General features: G+C 38.3%; 1 protein-coding gene and 1 non-coding gene across 5 annotated transcripts in view; one reads left to right on the top strand and one right to left on the bottom strand.

Moving 5' to 3' along the window:
• Nucleotides 1-726: 726 nt before the first annotated feature.
• Nucleotides 727-22,288, top strand: part of YES1 (YES proto-oncogene 1, Src family tyrosine kinase) — a 72,680-nt gene continuing 51,118 nt past the window's right edge. For 2 of the 4 annotated variants that reach the window (XM_087869942.1, XM_087869941.1), the window contains exon 1: nucleotides 923-1,200. The gene's annotated coding sequence lies outside the window, so the exon portion shown is untranslated. Of the gene's footprint in view, nucleotides 846-922; nucleotides 1,201-22,288 lie in introns of those variants that run through there. The other 2 variants (XM_045781795.2, XM_045781793.2) reach the window with 2 other exon arrangements.
• On the bottom strand, nucleotides 13,283-13,386 carry LOC123782104 (U6 spliceosomal RNA). The gene has a single exon (XR_006776912.1). It is a non-coding gene; the product is annotated as a U6 spliceosomal RNA (small nuclear RNA).

The following is a 22,288-nucleotide window of genomic DNA, read 5'->3' as shown; positions in this document are numbered from 1 at the left end:
CTGGGCAGACAGGAAAGGTGATTGGATTCGGATTAGCAGAATTCTAGTTGTGGCTGCTGCACTTTCGGGGTCGCAGCCTCAGTTTCCACAGCTGTCAAACAGGATATTAATACCTATCCCTCACTGGAAAGTTGCCGGGATCGTATAAGAATACGTTGTCTCCAGACAAGCCAAGGCCACCATTACTGGGAGAGTCGCCAAGAGAATTCAGCTTCGGTTCCTTCTCCCGGCAAGGCTGGTTCGACCAACAATCAACAGGAAGCTGCAGGAGTTGGGACAGGAGCCCCGGCTCGGAAAGAGGCCAGACGCGAGCGTTTTTGGACGGCGATCAGGACGGTGATGAGAGCATTAGGAACGCCCCCCTGGCTCACGCGGCTGGGCTGAGATTTTACTATCGGCGACAAAGGCTGCGGAAGCATAGTACTAAAAAGCAAACAGTTAACCAAAATAACTCAATCCTGTCCTCCCCCACAAAAACAAACAAAGCCCAAAGCCGTCGGCACTACAGAACGGGGCGAAGGGAACTGAGAAAGGCAGAGGGGGCGGAAGCTGCACCCCTCACTCCATCTCCAGGGGCAGTCGAGTCCGCGGCCGTAGGGTCCGCGGAAGGGGAGGGGGCGCTGTGGGTCCGCTCTCCGCGTGCAAGAAGCGCCTCCTCCTCACGCCCCCTCAGCCAGCGCCGCCTCGGGAATCCGCCCCGGACCCCGCCGCCATGTTGGGTCCGGATAAGTGACTCGGACTACAAGCCGACGGGGACGGCGGGGGGACGGCCCGCAGCCCGCGAAGCGCGCCGGCGCCGGAAGGCGGGGGGCGCTCGAGCCCGGGCGGGCGCCGCGCGAGTTCCGGTGAGCAAGCCGGCCGCGCGCGCAGGTAGCCGCAGCCCCCGCCCTCGCCCTCGCCCTCGCCCCCGCCCTCGCCCCCGCCCCGCCCCCGCCGAGGAGGGGCGGAGCCGGGAGTGAGGGCGGGCGCCGCGCGGAGTGGAGGTGGAGAGTGAGGCCGAGGGGTGGGGGAGCCCGGGAATTCCCTCCTCTTGAAGTAACGAGTGCGGGGCGGCTGTGCCGTCGTCGCTGCAGCCGGGCGCTCGGGACGAGGAGGTGGAGGAGGGAGAGGGCCCCGCGGGCCTCGCCTCCGCCCGCCGCCCTCTCCTCGCTACCCCGAGCCGCGGTAGCGGCGACTCATGAGAGCGCGGCTGGAGGGCAGGTAAGGACCCGGCGGGGCCCCGCGGGCGGAGGCGGCCGACCCCGGCCCGGGCAGTGCTAGGCCCCGGCACCCGCCCGCGCCCAAAGGCGCCGGCGCTCCCCGCCCCCGCAGGTTTGGAGTCGGGAAGTTGGGGAGAAACTTCTCCCCTCCCCCGTCCCGGCTCGCCCAGCGGGCGTGTCTCCTTCCCGGCGCTACCTGCTTGCCCCCTGACTCGGTCCCCGCCCCGTCCAGTCCTTCCCGGTCCCGCCCAAGTCCGACTTAAGGTCCTTGGAGCGGTAGGCTACCTCCCTTCGGTGCCTGGGGGCAAGGTTAATTTTGGCTCGCTCGGCCACACTGAGGGCCGAGAGCTGCGGCCCCTTTCTGTCCCGGAGCCGAGGGTCTCCGTGTTAGCTGACGCCGGCTGGCAACTGTGCTGGGGGAGCGGACGTGGGTGTGTGTGGGGGCGAGTGGGTGAGCCTCTCGCTTTACTTGGTTTGATTGAAAACCGCAACATGTTAAAGTTTTCCTTTGTTTTGGGTTGGGGGTTGGGAAGTATGCCTTTCAGCATCCACTTTTACAGTATTATGCCACTCCGCCTCCCATTTGGTTCGGTTCTCTGTCCACATGTTACAGAAAATTTTGTCTTAAAGTGTGTTTTTCTTCTTAATAATTGCTTCCAGCTTTTGCTTTATTGGGCATGGGGCAGCGTCGTTTTAAGAAGCTTTTCGAAAACCAAGTCCGATGTAGGGATTACTTGAATTTTTGTTTTGTGGTGAGTGGACAATAAGTCCAATGCAAGGACGGCTTTAATTTTTGTTTTGTAGTGAGTGGGACACAACATAGTTCGGATTTGGTTGAATTATTTTCTGTGTAATTAATTGAAACAGGCATGGAGTAGTATACGTTCTAACAATTTATAAATTATTAAAGAAATGAGAAGTCTCTAATGGAATCGCAACTTTATGTTCATGCCATTATGTATATGTGTTTCATGGTGTGCTTTCACATACATGCTTTCACATATACCTGCATATGATTGTAGTGTATTTGTGTCCTTGTAACTGTAGGATTGCAGTGACAGAAGTATCGCGATAATTCTGTACACATTTAAACCATCTTGTTAAATTTCTAAAGTTAAGTTACACACTAAGGAAAACATTACTAAATGTGTACATGTAACTATGCACTTAAGACAGCACCTGGTAAATCTAGTATCTTAACTGGGGCAATGGCATACAGTGGACAGAAAACTTTTTGAATGGGCAGGTTATGAAGGAGTGTCTTGTAGAAGAAAGAGGATCTTGTGTGCATCATACGTGATTTTCATATATTCTGTAAGAAAGTCATATTTCACTAAGCCATACATATGTTTTCTTTTACTAATATGTGAGGCACCTGTCATAGTTGACATTTAAGAAAGGAAGTTTAAAAATTTTAAATTTTGGACATTACCTAAACTTCCGTGGAGATTTTGAATGCTCGTTGACAATCACAGGGTCTTAAATTTGAAAAAGGAAACAGTTGCTTTTGATTTGAATCTAAATACAAGACAGTTCATATCCGTGTTTTCAGAATAAAAGATAAAAAAGCTCTTAAAATACGTACTCTGCTGTAACCACCATAATGTTATAATAACTTTTAATTTTGCAGTATGTTTTTGCTGACTTCATAAACCACAAAATTGACTCTTTTCTATTCAACCGAAAGTGAAATTACGGCTTTGACCTGTCTTCCTGGGATAGGTGGAATTTGTCTTATGGCTGAAGTATGTTAACACATGGCTTAAGTTTTGTTTAATTCTTAAGTTTTTGTTTAATTCTTAAGTTTTTGTTTAGTTCTTAAGTTAATTCTTAATACATGGCTTAAGTTTTTTTTAATTCAGGAAAATCTCAAGCTGAAAAATCAATGTCCATACAAATAAATCTTCTTCCTGATATGTAATGTTAAGAGAATAAATGTTATAAGCTAATAGCAACAACACAGTATAAGTGAACTATTATTACCAGCCCATGGTATAAGATTTATTAATGCAAAGTTCAAATTTGCATCTTTTTAGGCAGTAAATAATTTGTTAACGTGAGTAATTTTTCTTTACAAACATACGTAACTCTCGATCTAGTGTTCAATGTAGGCATCATTTATTAGTTCCTATTAGCATTATATTAAAAAGAGGTACAAATCCAGTTACAAAATAAGTCATGGGAATGTAAGGTACAGCATAGGGATATGGTCAGTAATATTATAATAACTTTGTATGGTGACAAATGGTAACCAGACTTATTGAGGGGTTTGTTTCATGATGTATAAAAATATCAAGTCACTATGAGGTACAGTTGAAACTGGCAGGGTATTGGATGTCATTTATACTTCAATTTAAAAAAATGCCTAATATCAAAAAATTTAAAAGTAATACTAAGCTCTGCTGTCTGGGAATGCAGACTTGGGCAATAAAACTATTTAAAAAAAAACCTGCAAGGAAATGATTTCTATAAAAGTAAAGATAACGGGAGGTGGGAAGAAGTTATGATTGGGACCCAGCTTCTGCAGTGGTGACAAAGTTTTAACCCGGTGGTGGTTGCAGGGGTGGTCTTAGTGTATTCACAAAGCCATACATTTGTTCTGTGTGCCTTTCTGTATCTGTTTTAGTTCACATAGGACTTATTTTTTAAGGCGACTATGTGTAATATACTATATAAGGTGTTTGTGTAAAGAACTTAACATTTAGGGGCGCCTGGGTGGTGCAGTCGTTGAGCGTCTGCCTTTGGCTCAGGGCGTGATCCCGGCGTTTTGGAATCGAGCCCCACATCAGGCTCCTCTGCTGGGAGCCTGCTTCTTCCTCTCCCACTCCCCCTGCTTGTATTCTCTCTCTCGCTGGCTGTTTCTGTCAAATAAATAAAATCTTTAAAAAAAAACCAAAAAACTTAACATTTAGTGACTGCCTTTAGAACACTGCCTGGGCTGTCCTTTGCAAACAGGATTAGACTTACTAAATCTTAATTGTCATATTCCAGCTATTGTTTGTCACTACTTTGACATGTAAATAACATGTTAATTATGTTAATATTTTGAGGGAGAACACCAGATTTTACTAACTCTAAATCCTCTTAGCTTATATATTGTAAATTCCCAGACAGCAGAGCTTAGGTAGTCAAAATGTTTATTAAACTAATGGATACTATTCTGTCATCAAATATAAAATACAGTTTTTTTTTCATAAAATCATGTAAATGACATCTGTCACATCAGGGTGATAAGTCTTTTAACCATTTTTTCTTTTTTTAAGGATTTTACTAGAGAGAGAGCATGCGTGTACACACACACACACACACACACACACACACACACACACACACACACACACACACACTGGGGGGGGAGGGCCAAAGGGAGAAGGAGAAGCAGACTCCCCACTGAGGGGGAGTCTGAGGCAGGGTTGGATCCCAGGATCCTGAGATCATGACCCTAGCCAAAGGCAGACGCTTAACTGACTAAATCACCCATGCGCCCCCCATTTTCTGTTTTCTGTAACAGTAATTCTTTGGATCAGTAATTTTGGCCTTAGTTTTGATATTCTTAAGGATGTCATGAAATTCTCAGCATAATAAGTTTTCGTTTACTTAAGCTTTATGAAGATGTGCCATATGGCACCTAACAGAAGAGTATGTTTTGTTTCAAGAAAGCAAATGACAGTATGGTGTTGGAGTTTCAAAAATGCTGAGAATCATTGTATTATGCTACTTGCTTTATGTAATAGCTTGCTGTTTTAGTTGTCGATTTTGTTGCTTTGCATTGTCGTAATGTAGAGTTAAAGAAGAAATCACGTCTGTGCCAGATTCTTATATCACAGGAACTTTCAGTCATGTTATAAAGGTGATGTTTGTGGCACTGGCTTTGTTATGTGAGTATTTACAGGAAGTTTTAGTTAAGATCTTCCATTGTTCAGAGCTCTACATGGCTTAGGTCACCTTCAGTTCACATTTAAACAGGTCTATAATACAAATCCAGAGTTCTTCCAGAGAAGTACAACTGCTTTTCTTTACAGGTAATAATCTGTTCCTATTAAAGTATCTTGGTATCTTATTGGTAGTGTGTACAGCAGTTTGTGTGTGGCTGTGGTAGGGTATGTATTATTGCTTTTCTTCCTCTCAGCTGCTCCAGTGCCACAATTAGGCTGAGTATTGCTCAGCTGCAGCTGCTGGGTGATTATGAACCATCCAGCTCCTGTCTAAACTCAGAGGCAGATTTAGCAAAAGGAGCTATAGTAACAGCAGAGGGTGAAAGAGAAGAGCCAGTGCCGCTGCCAATATCATTTTAACATGTCTCTGTGCCAAGGAATTGTTGGCTGCAGCAGCACTACTGTTGTCTTGGAACGAGCAGACTTGATGGCAACATATCCGGGTCTGGATTGAGTTTACCTGATGTTACTCTTTAAAATCTTGAAGCTCACTCCAGGAAAGAGAGAGAATCCTGTAATTTCAAAGTACAGGATAATACTGATGGACTGAATTACAAGCATCAGTGCCCAGGATAGCGCCCTTCAGTTTCCCTTGCTTGAGTGTATATATGTGGCTGTAGGCTCCCTGAAGTTTATACCATAGACTCCATGCTGCTTTAAACTGTGTCACTTAGAAGTGCTGCTGCTCTTACTGTTTGTGGAGAGTTTATATGCAAGTTCTTTGGACACCCTACTTTTTTCCCAGGAAGTGGAAGATTCTCAAGAGGGATTATTTCTAGAACTACTTGCACATGGTATTTCCCCTGTGTCTGCCTGAATTTTGCAAGTAGGAACCCTAGATTCTTTTCTGTTGTTCTTTATTCCTGGGGTATGAAAAGATGGACATCAACAAACGCAGATACATTATCAGCTATATGTGGCAAGCCCCAGGCTGGAAGATGCCATAGGCAAATTTTGCTGCTTCTGAAATGTTACTCATTTTATAAACATGCTAAGCAAAGAGCAGCATCTTGTCCTCTCTCCTACCATGACTGTCAGAAAATCTACAGAGACAATTCCTTTTGCTGATTCTGGCTTTGAAACTTGGTTTGGGGTTGGCTAATTTGGGATGGGTAATACGAAGCATTGGAAGAATCAGCCCTCCAACTTGTATAAGCAGAAGGAAGGAAGAGGTACTGAAGACCGTACTCCTGAACATTAGCAAGTACACATTGTCATTGTGGCCCATACTTAACAGAACACTGGTATATTGGCTCCCATCTTTGTGCTCCCACAAAACTCCTCTGATATGAAAGCATCTTACATTATAATTATTTCTTTCCATTACTGTGATACATGTGGCAAGGAACTGTTTTATATGAATCTTTGAGAACAGTCTCCAGTAGAATAAATGCTTAATAAATTTTGAGTTGTATACAGAGATGTGGTTCTGTGTATTTTATGACTATAATATACAGACTTTTGCTACACATATTTTAAAGATCTGCCTCTACTAAAATTTTGTAAAACTTAGTGGGTTTTTTGGTAAGCTATTGTTAAAACAAATTCTCTAGATTTTTACCCTCAAAGTTTTGTTTTAGAAAATGATTTTATAAAACAGTTGGTAAACACTTGGAAATGTGAATTTAAAGGTCATTTTGATATTTCTAATAAACTGGAAATTCTTTGTAGTGAAGTTAAACTAGTCTTTAATACGATTTATTTTAAATAAATGTTTTTTAGTGTTTTAATGGATATAGAAAGCTCAAGCTATCCACCAAAGAGAAAAAAAAAAAAAAAAGGAAAGAAAACCTAGATTTTTCTAAAATACACTTGTCAGCCTATCATGTTACTAGTGACAATCAATATTATAACCATGGCTTACGTTCATATCTTCCAAGGACCAAAAGAGAAAGAAGTCCTGATTTTCTTGATATAATTCGTGTAAAAGAATGTGTGTTTTATAGGATATGTCTGCTGTTACTCGGGGTGTGGGTGAAGACAGGAAGTACTGGGAGGAAAGGACTGACTGCTGAAACTTAAAGATTGCCTGGTTTCAGCCTATGTTCCTAGCAGTATGTAAACTCTAGATTTTCTTAAACTAATTATGATGTCTAGTTACGTCTCTAATTTTTTAATGTAACTTACAGTTTGTTAGCATTAAGTAGAAATGGGAGTAGAGTGGAGAAAGTTGGTGGCTTTTGCTGCATAATTAATACTTATAATTGTTCTTTGGCAAGTTTATTTCTTTTTTTTCTATTTTCATAATTTTTATTTTGTTATATTAGTCACCATACAGTACATCCCCAGTTTTTGATGCAACATTCCATGATTCTTTATTTGCATGGCAAGTTTATTTCTTACATTTGTTCTCACGCAATTAGTATTTTACAGATAAGAGCATTTTTAGAATAATAGTTGTCAGACATTTGAAAAGGAGCAGAGAAGGCAATATGGTATAATAAGGAAAGGACTAAAAGATAGAAGGCCATCTGGATTTTAATGCCACTTTGGCCAGTGAAGAGCTATGTGGCCTTGGTCAGTTCAGTAAATACCCTATGCCTCAGTTTCACCATTTGAAACAGGAGGTAGTTGGGCCTGATGGTTTCTGATATCCTTTCAGCCTTATATAAATGTGTGGTTCTGTTACAGTTGAAGTTTTTATATTGATAACATTTTAAGAAAATGTTTCAGACTCTAGAATTTGAAATAGATAATAGGTAAGTAAAGGTTGTAGTAAAAAAACTGACCCATAGACTTGGCACTGGACTTTCTCCAGCAAATGTAGTGTTATTTCATTAAGTGGATAGTAAACCCATGGTGTAACAAATACTGTGCTAGTTTTGATGTTATAAAAATGTTTGCAGCATGACTGCTGCCTTTTAGGAATTCACAGTTGGGTGGAACTGGCTATGATTAGGAGACTTATAAATTTTGTAGATTGGTAGATCTTTTTAATGTGATAATCTAGTACAGCACTTCTCTGGTTTTTGATGGGATTAGTGTGTGATACCTCTGAAACTTTAATGAATCCCTTTGCACTAGATATTTGTAGCCTCAAGCAAACTGATGCAATTCTCTAGGCAGCAAGACTTGATTTGATTTTCTAGACAGTTCATTACAGATGTGTGACACATATGCAGGTTCCATAAAACTTATATAGAAGTTTTACTATAAGAAGGCACATTTGAAAATAAGGCCTTTACAGAACATTTCAGGTTTATTTTGCAGTAAAATTAAAGAGATAAGGGCTTTATTCATTGAAGCAAATAGATGTGATGTCAGTTAACAGATAATCATGACTATTTGGATGATAGCTTTGCCACATTATATCAGGAAAATAGCCACTAACATTAAAACATTTAATCTTTTTTAATTGATAAAAACGCAGAGTAATTGTTCTGGATTTTTTTCTTTAACACATTTAGTTACTAGTTAGAACAAAATAAGCATAAACATTAGAAAATGTTAGCTTTTTAAGGTTTGCACAGAAGATCTTGTAAAAAAACAAAAACAAAAGCGAAAAGCCACTAAAATTATAAGTAAATTGTGTTCCCAAAGTTTGTCAGTTGGGTCTTTCAAAATCAAAATCTTTTCCCAGAAAAAGTCTTTTTTGGAATGTTAGCCTTTTTGGTTAGATTTCTAGTCAGATCATTAGAGTTTATAAAAACAAACAGTTATAATAGTGTTTCATTGGTAAATGTGTTCTGATTGATTTTCAGGTTTTTGTTTTTTTAAATCTGAGCTCTTTGAACATATGAAATATTTGGTCTACTAAATGCTCTGATGATGACCCCATTGCCTTACTAGCTACCCTGTCTCCTCACCTTCCCAGCTCTTCGTCATTTAAAAATCACTGTTATGAGTTTCATATTAGAATTCCAGGACCCTCCCAATGAGGCTTTGCCATTAAGCTGAATTTAAATACAGGAGAGTCCCTAGTTTCTCCCACCTGCTTATTCCAGGCACTCGAAGCCTATTTCCTACTCTATAGGATGGTGTGAGGAATGGGAAAGCTTCAAAAGATTGGAAATGAGAAACAAAAATGAGGGAAGTAGAAAAGGGCTTGGGAAATTGAGGAATGAGTGTAATGTGGAAGTTTATAATTTCCTCCTTTGTGCCTTTTTTTTTTTTTTGTTTCCCACCCATTTACTATCAAAGGCATTGGGTATGAAGGAGGAGAACCTGTGTTATGGCAGGTGCTATGCTACACGTGTATTCATATGCATTATCGCACTTAAGTATTTGAAATGCCTTTTCAAAATAAAAAAATTGTGGCTGAGATAGATGTTTGTTGCATGTGAAGAAACTGAGGATTAGAAAGTATATGTAATTTGCTAAGGTCACTTGACTAGTGATGACTAGTAGAGCTGAATTTATCTAACTGACAATAAGCCTGTTTGCTATAAGTCAACTTCCTTAGGGATAAAGAGCAGTGATGGAAGGGAGGATTTCTTATCTTTTTCCTTCTCTTTTAAACTGTACATTTTTATTGGAGCTGAGAATTTTCAGCCATTTATACTTTTTAATTGAAGTGGCTTTGGAGTACATATTTCATAATGGGAATCAAGGTCAGATATTATATGAACTGAAAAAGATGGGTTATTACATTAAATTCTAGCAAATACTTTCCTTTTATAGGTTTGGCTTTGTAATGGAAAATTGATATATACTAATTCCAAAACGTTCTTTTGTCTTTTTATAACAAGATGCTCAGCCCAGATTAACAAAGAGACAGTGTTTGGATGTTTTTCCAATCAAGTTTCTTTTTTTTAATCTAAATTTAATTCATCAAAAGAACAAAGCAGGCAAAAGATGGGTATTTCACTAACTAAACTGTAGCAAATGCTGTCCGTTTTTAAGTTTGGGATTGTAAAGGGTATACGGAGTCTATGTGTATATAATCAGCTTCTTTTTCTCTTTTCCTGTCACCCCACCTCCCCTGCATTGAGTTTATGCTCAAATATGAGTCTTCTGAGTCAGAAGCTGGCTCAAACTTCTATTGTGCAACATTGCCTTTATTTCTGCTAATTAAATCATTTTTTCCTAGATGAGTTGGTAGAAATAGATGGAAGGTCTGCATTGTCTGAATGGTCCTACATCACATTTTGGATATGCTGCAGAAAGAGAGCATACTTTTAAATTTGCCTTGTCAGTAAGATGGCAGTTTCCTACACCTTGGTACAGACTCATCAGCCATTCAAAGCTTTCCTTCCTTCTGGAGGAAACTGTAGGATTCTTCTTACATACTGGCTTGTTCCTATGAATCTTATTGTTATATGAATTCCTTACTCTCTGGATGAAAAGTCTCATCTAAAGTTCCAAATGGAAATTTTGTTTCCTACTCATTTACCACTGTGTCAAATTCTGTTGACAAAGATTTCCTTAACCACCTTAGAAGCCTTTTCTTCTTTGGCTTCCTTTTATTTCTTCAGTTGTATCTAAGAATGTACCCTTTGTCCTCTTTAATAAGCTGGAGCATTGTTTTCTAATGGAGAATGCTAGGTTGGTTTTGTAGCATTATTATCCCACATTGAATATAACTCCTTCATACATCACTCCAACAGTTCCATTATTGCCCATGTTTATTAAGTCTACATAAGTGTTGGCAGATAGGTTTAAAACTAACTCTAAACGGTTTTGCCAACTGTAAATGGTGGGAGTGGCTGCTGCTAGAATGTAAGCTCCATGAAGGTAGGGAGGGATCTTTGTTTTGGTTACAGAAGTTATCTCAAGCATCTGGAACAGTAGCACAATGTAGGTACTTATTAAATGCTCTAAAATGTATGACAGTGTAACAGTCTGCTAGCAGTGTTTGCTTCTCATGGGCATGGGAGAAAGAAATGTCAACAAATAGCTAGTTCTTCATTAGAAGCTCCTGCTGTAACCATAGCTGCTTTTTACTCCAGGCTCTTCGGAGTGGCAGGCCTAGGGCTAAACTAGTGGCATCAGTGCTCATGGTGAATTCAGATAAACATTGTACTTGAGTCTGATGGAGAAACTGAGGTTTGATTTGGCAGTGACTTGTGTTAAAGACCAGTAAAAAAAAGTATGTGGAATAAGGGGGTTTCTTTCTTTCTTTCTTTCTTTTTTTTAAGATTTTATTTGTTTATTTGAGAGAGAGAGACAGCCAGAGAGAGAGGGAACACAAGCAGGGGGAGTGGGAGAGGAAGAAGCAGGCTCCCAGCAGAGGAGCCTGATGTGGGGCTCGATCCCATAATGCCGGGTCACGCCCTGAGCCGAAGGCAGACGCTTAACGACTGAGCCACCCAGGCGCCCCGGGATTTCTTTTCTTTATATCTTATTATATCTCTAGCAGCTGTGCTTCTTAAAAACTCTGGCGCACATCACTTCCCCTTACATTATGTTGATGTAAATGAGTTATATGCATATATCTGGTTGTAAGTAGACTAAGAACAATAGTCTGTGGTAGGGCTACCTTACACTGACAACCTTAGAAGGGGAGAATGAATTTTTGGTGGAATAGTAGTTGTCTTTCCCCCAGAAGGGGAGAGAAAGTAACGTATTAGTTAAAAAAGTTAGATATCTGTATGGAAATACACTGGTTGTAGAAACATGATTAGACTGTTTGAAAGTTGTGAACAAAGATGATATCTTTTGTTGTTGTTGTTTTTAAAGTAAGCCCTGTGCTGAATGCACCCATGACCCCGAGATCAAGAGTTGCATGCTCTACTGACTGAGCCAGCCAGCCAGGTGCCCCAAGATGGTATCTTCTTAATTTAAGACAACATATTAGTACTGAAGCAAACTAATTATGATGGAAAAAGTCAAACATCCTAGCACCTTCTGCAAGTTTGCTTTTTAGAAGCAGAGCATCTGGAAAAATATAATTTCATGTTTTAGGTGGTAAGGGAAGCTATAAAGATATTTGCTGTTTTGAACTTAATTAGGACCAATAGAAAAAAGTGATATGCAAATTATAGAAAGAACTTTTGGAGATAGGGGCATGTTGTCCTGTTTATATTAAAAGTAAGAGGAAAAGTAATTTTGGACTTCAAGTAGATGTATGCTCTAGACTTTAAGAAACATATTTGAAAACCAGTGAAAGTCTGCGATTTCAGATTCTGATGGGCAGTATACCACCTAAAGGAATGAAAAGTCTAAAAATGCCCCAGACTTTATATATGAAGAGCGTAGGAAGCACTCTGATGTGGGAAGGGGTCAGAGAATTGTGGATTGTATCTGCATTTATGTAGTCCTTTTAGTGATTGAGAAAAGATAGGAATTAGCCATATCAAAGAATTTGGTGGGGATGGTAGCAGGTGGGAATTATGATGGAGCTAAAGCCCTATCCCACTCCCGTTCTTATCTCATTACTTTTTACCACCTTAGCCACTCCTGCTGGGGCTTAGATTTTGTTTTTGATTTTTTTTTTTTAAATCAATAGAACTTAAATCAGGAGGAACTCATAATAAAGGTCAAGTGGAAGAGAGGGTCAAGAACCTCTTAGGATATTGTCAGAAGATGAATAGGATTTTTAGAATGATTGATGCTTAGAAGAAAAAAACCTAATGACAATGTAGATGATTCTTAAAGATGAATTCAAAGCTGGAAGAAGGAAGCCACAGATCCACAACTTAAGGAAGGTGACATAATAAGTAACAGGAAATGCCTAGCAAGTCTTCTTTTCATCTCTTGACTTCTGTAACATGCTCTTTAAGTTAGAAAAGCTAGAAGAGAGTAAGAAAGTAGATAAGAGGGCGTCTAGTTTCAGGTGAGTTCAAGCTTCTAAGTCCAGAAGAATTCTGTCTGAAGGCTCCAAAAGACATTTCTGTTATTCCCGGGGCCTTGGTAATAGAGAAACCAACGGAGACAGGTAGACGTTTCCAAAAAAAAATTTTTTTGATTAAACGATATCTTATATCTTAAATGAGGTTTGTTTACTCTTAAGCTTGTTTCTGGGCTTTCATTCTTTTCCATATATTGTTTATTCCTGTGCCAATACCACAAAGTCTAATGATTAGGACCATGATAACAACGAGAAGAGCAGTTAGTGTTGAGTATTGCCTGTGTGCCAGTCACGGCAAAAAATAACTTTAATATATTTTAACTTAATTCATTTCTTACAAAGCTCTGAGTTAAGTGTTTGTCTTTTATTCTAACATTTAGCCATTTTATTTCATGAAAGGATTTTCTTTCTTTTTAAAAAAAAATATGGAATGCTGCACAAATTTGCATTTCATCCCTGTCTGCAGGCTATGCTAATCTTTGTATCTTTCCAGTTTTAGTATATGTGCTGCCAAAGTGAGCACTGAGTTAGTATTCTTTTAAGTAGGCTCCACAGCCAGTGTGGAGCCCAACGCGGGGCTTGAACTCACGACTCTGAGCTCAAGACCTGAGCTGAGATCAAGAGGCTTAACTGACTGAGCTACCCAGGCACCCTGAGAAGTTCCATTTATTCATGTACAAGCTAGGACTATAACCAGCTCTCTAACTTCAGAGCCCATTCTCTGAACTGTGAGGTTGTGATTACTAGTAGGACAAATCTCATTTTTCTTTTTCAAAAATTTCCCAGCTATTCTTATGCATTTACTTATCCATATGAGCTTCGCTGTGATTTTGATTTAGATAATGTTAATTATTTAGGTTTATTTAGGAAGAATGGACATCTTTTAATAATGTCTCTTACCATCCAAAAAGTTATAGGTTTCCATTTGTTCTTTATATTACACAGGGTTTTATTTTGGTAATATAGACTTTAAACATTTTTCCTTAAACTTACTTGTAGGTATTATTTCATGTGTGGTTTGAAAAAACCTTGTTACTTGGAAATAATCTCAAAGTTATAGGAGAGTTGCAAGAATAGTACAAAGAACTTCTGGATCTCCCTCACCCAGATTTACCAATTGTTAGCATTTTGGTACATTTGATTTTATTATTCCTGCTTTGTGTATATATATATGGGTATTCCCATTCTTTCCACACCCTCCCACCATTTGAAAATTAGTGCAAACATCACATCTTATTACCCTTAAGTACTTCAGCCTGTATTTCCTAAAAACAGGGACGTTCTCTTACACAACCACAGTTATGATTACTAAATTTAGAAATTTTAACAATGCCATTTTACAGTTATCTGGTATACAGTTGTAGGTTGACTTGTGTTTTCCCAAAAGATAGTTTTTTGTCCTAACTCCCAGTACCTGTTAATGTGAACTTCTTCGGAAATCAGTAGTTGTCGATTTAATCAAGTTAAGATGAATTCATACCAAATTAGGGTGGGCCCTAAACCAATATGACCAGTGTCCTTATAAGAAGAGGAAAATGCCATGTGACAACAGAGGCAGAGATTGTAGTGATCCAGCCCAAGCCAAGGAACCTCAGGGATTAACAACAACAATCAGAAGCCTGGGAGGAGGCAAGGAAGGATTCCGTCCAGAGTTGGGAACATGGCCCTGCTAACACCCTTGATTTTGAAATTCCAGTCTGAGAGCATAAATTTCTGTTGTTCTAAGCTTTTTTTTTTTTTTTTTTTTTTTTTTTTTTTTTTTTTTTTTTTACAGCGGCCCTAAGGAACTAATGTAGCAGTCCATAATCGGTATTTTCCCACTTGTCCTCATAATTCCTTGTAAGAAAATCCAGAATCTAATCCATTGCATTTAGTTATTCTATCTTTTTAGTTTCCTTTAGTTTGAACAGCTCTTCAGCACTATCTTTCAGATGCTGGTATTTTTGAAAAATCAGACTACATGTCTCGTACAGTGTACCTTAGGATTTATCAGGTGTTTCTCATGATTGGATTCAGATTATTAATTTAGGGCAGCAATGCTATATATGGGGTATTGTGTTCTTCCTAGTATAGGCCACGAAGAGGCACTCTATGTTAGTCTGCCCCATTATTGGCAATATTAACTCAGGTAAAGTAATACCTGTTAGGCTTCTTCAGTGTAAAGTTAGCATTTTTTTCTTTTAAATTAAGTAGTAGTATGTGGGAAGTACTTTTAGCTCGTTTATCAGTGAGTCTTGTCTGAATTGATTATTTCAGTGTTGGTTGCAAAATAATACTTTTCTAATTCTGTAATTCCTTCTACATTTATTAGTTGAGATTCTGTAAGAGAAAACCTTCCCTTAGTCCTAGTTTGTTTATTATCAGAATGATTTATAGAGTTTTTTTAGTTGACAGGTTACAGTCCATTAATATCCTTATTCATTTTTTTAAAAAGATTTTGTTTGAGAGAGAGCACACACAAGCAGGGGGGAGAGGGAGAAGCAGACTCTGTGCTGATCAGGGGAGCCCCATGTAGGACTCTATGCCAGGACCCTGAGATCATGACCTGAGGCCAAAATCAGACCCTTAACCAACTGAGCCACCCAGGTACCCCTGTCCTCATTCATTTTGATGCTCAAATTTGTTCTATTTTTGGCCAGCAAGATCTTCAAGATGGCTCCTGTGTACTTTTGATATATTCCCATCATTTTTTGAGTACTACTATTTTTTTTTTTTTTTTTTTTTTTTTTTTTTGGTGTGAGGTGTAGGAGCCTAATCTGGTGCTTACCTTGCTCTAGCCATTTACCCAAGGAGCATTGATTCCTTTTTAGCAGGTGTGTGTCGTTTTGAGTGGTTTGTTTTTAAAGTATATTTTTATTGGCTATTTTTGGTATATAAAAAAAGCTATTTCTGGATATATTGTGTAATTGCTCTGTAGAAAGGTCTTGTTTCTGATGGTTTTTCATTTAATTCTCTTAGGTTTTTCTGCATAAATAATTATTATGCATAAATAATGATTCTAACCCAACTCATTTCTAATATTTATCCATCTTACTTGGTTCTCGTGTTTAATTGCATTGGTTAGTACTTTCAGAACAGGTCAAATGTTGTTATAAATTTAATTTAGTAAGACTGTTTCTAGGGTTTGCCATTAAGCCATGATGCCAGTTTATTTGAGCTTTAGCTCTAGATATATAATAGAAGGATTCTTCTATTTCCGTGTCGTGGAGGGTTTTATTTTATCAAGTAGGGGTTGATGCTGACTTAATTTTTTTCTTGGGTTTTTTCCTTTAATAAATGGCTTATTTTTTTAATACAATGAATTAATCTTATAAATAGACATCCTAATACAAACTATCCTAGACTCTATCGATAGACTATCAATAGAGTCCGAGACTCTATCCTTAGAGTCTGAGAATGAGCTACATATTTTTTTTAGTAGAGAAACATACAACTGTGGTTCCAGGCACTCGGGTATAGTGGTGAAAGGAAAAAAAAAAAAACCCCGCAAGCGAAAGGAAAACTCTGTTTCCTCTGTAGAGTACCCACAGAATACTCTGGTCAACAGACATGTGGGGTTTTTCCCATACCAACTAATTTTCCAACACCAGCTGGGTGTTCTTCAGTTCAGTTTTGACACTATTAACCTGGAGTTAGTGTTAGATGTCACAGATTAAGGGCTCAGTTTTTCAAGACTGCTCCCCCACCCCCAGCCTCAGGTGCCAGTTGCAAATAGTGGATTCTCAGGTTACCCACAGCTTCTGTCCAACAGGGTTATAAATTGGGAGTTCTTGCAACTCCTTCCTCAGGTCTGATAATCTGCTAGAATGGCTAACAGAATTCAGAAAAACAGTTCACTTACTAGATTTAGTGGTTTGTTATAAAAGAGTGCAACTCAGGAACCACCAGGTGGAAGAGATGCATAAGGCAAAATATGTGGGAAAGGGCGTGAACTTCAGGTAAGCCACCCTCGTAGCACCTCCCTGTGTTCACCAACCTGAAAGGTCTCTGAACCCTTTCGGTTAGGATTTTTATGGAGGCTTCTTTACATAGAAGTAACTGGTGAAATCACTGACTGTTGGTTATTAGCTTAACCTCCGGCTTCTTTTCCCTTCCCCGAGGTGGGAGTGTGTGGTGGGGCTGAAAGTCCCCAACCAACTAAATCACACATGGTGTCATCTGGCGACCAACCCTCTACAATTAGGGCTTTCCAAAAATCACCACATTAACCTAAACTCAGGTGTGGTTAAAAGAGACTTACTATGAATAACAGAAGGTGTTCCTTTCACCTTTATTGTTCTTAACCACTTAGGAAATTCCAAGGGGTTTTAGGAGTTCTGTGCCAGAGCTCCTTGGCTCTAGCATTTTTCTGGCATCTGTTACTCTGTGTAACAAGTGGTTGGGAAGCAGGTATTTTGATAACCCAGAATGTCTGTTGAAACAATACTACAACCAAGAAAATTGCAATCTCTGAAAGACAAATGGCCTGGACTTCTCTCTTAGGTTAAATCTTTATATCAAAATGTTAGAAAAATCAAAGGACAAATTAGATATGCTTTAAGACTAGAAAGTAGAAAAACATATTATTTTATATTTGTACTGCATTTTCAGGATGGTCCTAGACTCTAGATCTGAAAAACAAAAAATTATGTTCAGTGAGCAAATATGGTGGCAGAGGAGAGAACAGTGCTGCTGGTCCTTGGTGGTTATAGAATCCTAGGGATTTTCAGTGCAATTACTTCTCCAGGAAAACTTAATAGCTAGTGACTAAATAATGCTTATTTGCTAGCAATTCAACAGAAGATTCTTGAGGGTGGGAAGAGAGAGATTTACCTTACTCAGAGCTCTTCAGCTAGATCTTGCCCTTGTTCCCCTGACCTTTCGGCTCTGTCAGGATTGGGCTATCAGCAAAAGAAAAATAAGGAGGAAGCTTTTTCTGAATGCTTTGGAAGAGATTAAAGAGCATAAGACTGATTTATTCATGTAAGTGTCAGAAATTGAATTTACCCATTAAATACATGCTTTTTTGGATGGATTTTTGGAAAAGGTTTAAAGTATTTTCATGCTTATTGATTTCTTTAGGTCTCCTATCTTTAACTGAACTAATTTTATTAATTTCTATTTGCCTAGACAGTCATCCTTTTTATCTAGTTAAAAAATTTTTCTAAATATATTTTTTAAGATTTTATTTGTCAGAGAGAGTGTGCGCGTGCGTGCACCAGCAGGGGGAGTGAGTGGCAGGCAGAGGGAAAAGCAGGCTCCCCACTGAGCAAGGAGCCTAAAAGAGAACCCTGGGATTACGACCTGAGCGGAAAGCGGATGCTTAACCGACTGAGCCACCCAGGCGTCCTTCATCTAGTTAAAATTTTATGAGCAGGGTGTTATACAGAATTCCCTTTTACAGTCTTTTCAGATCCTCGATGGCTCTAGCACTCTTCTTGCACCTAATACTCTGTTTTTTGTTTTGTTTTTTAATTAAGATTAAATCTAGCCATTTATTTCACTGATTTTTATTTGTAAACCATATTGGAATTTTTTTGTTATAATAGTGAAAGAACAGAAAATTAAAAGAAAAGTTAATGAATTAGAAACAATAGAAAAAGCAATCTCAGTATGATTTACAAATAAAAATCCTCTTTTGGATTTTTTTAGTTTTTGTTTTTTCCTTTTTTCTGTTTTGGTAATAAGTGTGTAAGGCTGCAAATTTTGCTCTGAATACAGCCTTCACTGCAGCTCACTGATGTAGCAGAGAGTTGTTATTTTTTTTATTTTTTAACTTAGTCTGTTTCCTCTTTGACACAAGGGTATTGGATCATGAAAAACTTTATGTATGCATCTTATTTAGGAAAACTTGAAAACTTTTTATTTATTTATTTATTTATTTATTTATTTATTTATTTATTTATTTATTTTTAAGATTTTATTTATTTATTTGACAGAGATAGAGACAGCCAGCGAGAGAGGGAACACAAGCAGGGGGAGTGGGAGAGGAAGAAACAGGCTCATAGTGCAGGAGCCTGATGTGGGGCTCCATCCCATAATGCCGGGATCACGCCCTGAGCCGAAGGCAGACGCTTAACCGCTATGCCACCCAGGCGCCCTCCCCCCTTTTTTTTAAAGTAAACTTTACCCCCAATGTAGGGCTGGAACTCATGACCCTGAGAAATCAAATCACATGCTCTACTGACTAAGCCAGTCGGGTACCCCAAACAGAACATTCTTGTTTTGCCATTTCCTTAGATTTTATAGCATATATTCTGTTGTCAATACTCAATAAATGATACAAAATCAGAAAATTGTTTCCTCACAAGGTATTTATGTATATGGGATTTTAAATATCTATTCCCCAAACCAGAAATATAAAATGTAGACCATAATGATATGACAAATGTTGATGTAATTCAGTCCAGCAAACTTTTTTACATGCTTGATCTGAGCAAGCAAATACTGCTAATACTGCTGTTAAGATTCTGGTACTAGCACTAGATAGTATTGGGGAGTAAAAAAAATTCTTGTTGAATTCTAATAGTTTTCCATAATTGGAAACTTGCACTCTTGTATATGAGAAACCTTAAAAATCAAACGTGTTCTTTTTTTAAAGAAGATTTTAGACAATGTTTTATATACACTTGGTTATTATATGTATGTTTTTTAAAAATGATAACTGGGATTAAAATAGATCTCAGAGGTAAGGAATAGTTCAGAAATATTGTACCAGTGTTCTGGCTTTAAATTGTAAGTCATGCTAAGGAACTCGAGACTGAGAATAAGTGATCATTCTTAGCTTGGGGGAAAAGGCTCATCATACAATATGAAGATAGAAGGAAAGGAAACAACTTTAATTAAAAACTTGGTCTCCTTTTAATGCAACAGCTTCATCAGACTAGAACAAAACCATTCACACTATTTCCACATTCATTTTTTACTTCAAAAAGTAAAAGCAGGCAACTTCATATTCTTTGGAGATTCAAACTGTAGATGGAGATGTAGATTTCTTCAGAACATATGTCATGCAGATATATTTGATTTTTATGATACAGATATGGTCCATGAGCTCAATTATATAAAAATTTGATACATCCAAATACTTTTTTCCCATAAAACTGATTTCGAGTATCTATAATATTTCTACATGGAAATAGTAGCTGTTGTTAAATAATAAGCAATGCAGAAAACTAATATTATCAAATGCTGTTGCCACCCTGAATTGATAAGATGATGTCAGAGGTAGCTAAATGGTCACCATGCATTTGTCTTTCTAATATAGCTCCTATTTTCTTGTCACCCACTTTATACTGACATTTTGAGGCTAGAGCAGTTTTTGAAGTCATTAGCATTATCAAGTCTTTACACCTTAAAGGGGTTGTAGGTAATTAGTAAATTAATCTGATATATGTTAATTTATTCTGGGATGAATTTATTTTTTTAATCTTGTGTGCAGTGTTGTTGTTGTTTTTATTTTTAATCTATATTCCCTTCAGTTAAAGAAGCCAGATTCAAACTTTAATTTGTTGGCTAATATTTATCTTTCGGCTCCAGTCGTAAACATTGATTGGGAAAGGATATGTAATTCATTCAAAAGACGTTAAAAGAAAAAAAATTATGTCTACTTCAGGCAAGACACCATGTCAATTAAGCTTTTTAGGAGATAAAAAGGAAACTCTATTTATTAGTTTCCTGTTTATTTAATATACTACTATGTAGACCTGCAAGAAGTTTTGTATTGGAGGTTTAAAGTTCAAAGGCGGATCAAGAGAGGAGAAACACACATTCAGGGAAGACGTGGTGGAAGTGGGATTTGAGTATGTTTTGAAGGATAAATAAAATGGACATTCCAGAGGGAGCAAATAACATGAACAAAGACACAAAGAAGATGGCAAAGGCAAGATGTTTTCTGGTGATAGTGTGCTTCTAGCACAGGAATATATGTGCTTCTAACACAGGAATAGGGGTCAGTCATATACTTAAAAGTGGTGGCTTTCAAACTGAACTGTTGCTACTCATCACCTGGGGTGTCTGTAGAAATGTAGGCTCCTAAAGTGTACCTCTAGAAATTATAATTCAGTAAACCTAGACTAAGAGCTGGGAATCTTCATTTTTAATAAATACCTGAGGCTATTGTAGGGAAACGTTTGTACAACTTGAAGCTTTAAATTGGGTTCATTTTGAATCTGGTAAACCACTGGAACTCTGAAGTCTTACTGCCTCATTTGCTGTATGACCTTCGACAAGTTACTTAACCCTCTGTGTATCAGGTTCTGTATCTGTAAATAAGAAAAGTAATTGTTTTTAAGGATATTTTGAGGCTTAAATGAGATAAACCGTTTTAAGTACTAAGCATAGTGGCTATAATGTAGTATAAGTGTCATCTGTTGTTTGATAGTTCTCATTGTCATCTAATTAAGAGAAATGTATTTTTTTTTACTAGATTACAATTCAGTTCATTAGTTATTCTACCCTACATGCTTCATCAGACTACTTCTAGGTGTATTACCTTGTGTTTAGTTACTTCCTTTACTCATTTATTCATCAAAGCCCTTTGAAATGTGAATATGCACATTATTAAATATATATATAAAATATGAACGTCATAACTACTTGTTCTCAGTTTGGTCACATTGATTTTTGTTTTATTTATTTTTTAAGATTTTATTTGAGAGAGAGTGCTTGTGAGTGGGGGGAGGAGCAGAGGGAAAGGGACAAGCAGACTCTGCACTGAGCTCAGAGCCTGATGTGGGGCTCGATTTCAGGACTCTGAGATCATGACCTGAGCCAAAATCAAGAGTTGGACACTCAACCAGCTGAGCCACCCAGGTGCCCCTGATTTTTTTTAGTATTTGGTAATGAAATACATGGTTAGCAAATGAAATACTTTTTCTATTTGAGGCAAAACAATATAATGTAACAATTCATTTGAATGGATTTTAATTCACTTAAAAATGCAGAGGTACTATGGATATTGTTGGAGGTTTTAATTCATTTAAAAATGTAATTTAAAAATGGAACGAACAATATGGCATTTTAGATTTTTTTAAAAATTTGTTGTTAGAGGGAAATTTTTTTAGAGGGAAATTTGACATATACCACAACTTTAAAAAAGCATAACTTTTGATTCATAGAAATCTTTTCTATCGAAGTGTTCAAATACAGTCAGTTGTCATTATCTGCACTAGTTCTGGTTTAGAAAGTCACTGTGAGGGGCGCCTGGGTGGCTCAGTTGTTAAGCTTCTGCCTTCGGCTCAGGGCGTGATCCTGGCATTCTGGGATCAAGCCCCACCTCGGGCTCCTCCACTGGGAGCCAGCTTCTTCCTCTCCCACTCCCCCTGCTTGTGTTCCCTCTCTCGCTGGCTGTCTCTCTGTCAAATAAATAAATAAATAAAATCTTTAAGGAGAAGGGTTTAAAGAAAAAGAAGAAAAAAGAAAGTCACTGTGAACACTGAGTTAGT

The sequence above is a fragment of the Ursus americanus genome, chromosome 19 (assembly GCF_024610735.1).
Source record: "Ursus americanus isolate L20-20 chromosome 19, mUrsAme1.1.p, whole genome shotgun sequence".
Taxonomy (NCBI): Eukaryota; Metazoa; Chordata; class Mammalia; order Carnivora; family Ursidae; genus Ursus; species Ursus americanus.
Note: the sequence above shows the minus strand (reverse complement) of the source record. Positions and strands in the feature narration are given on the sequence as shown.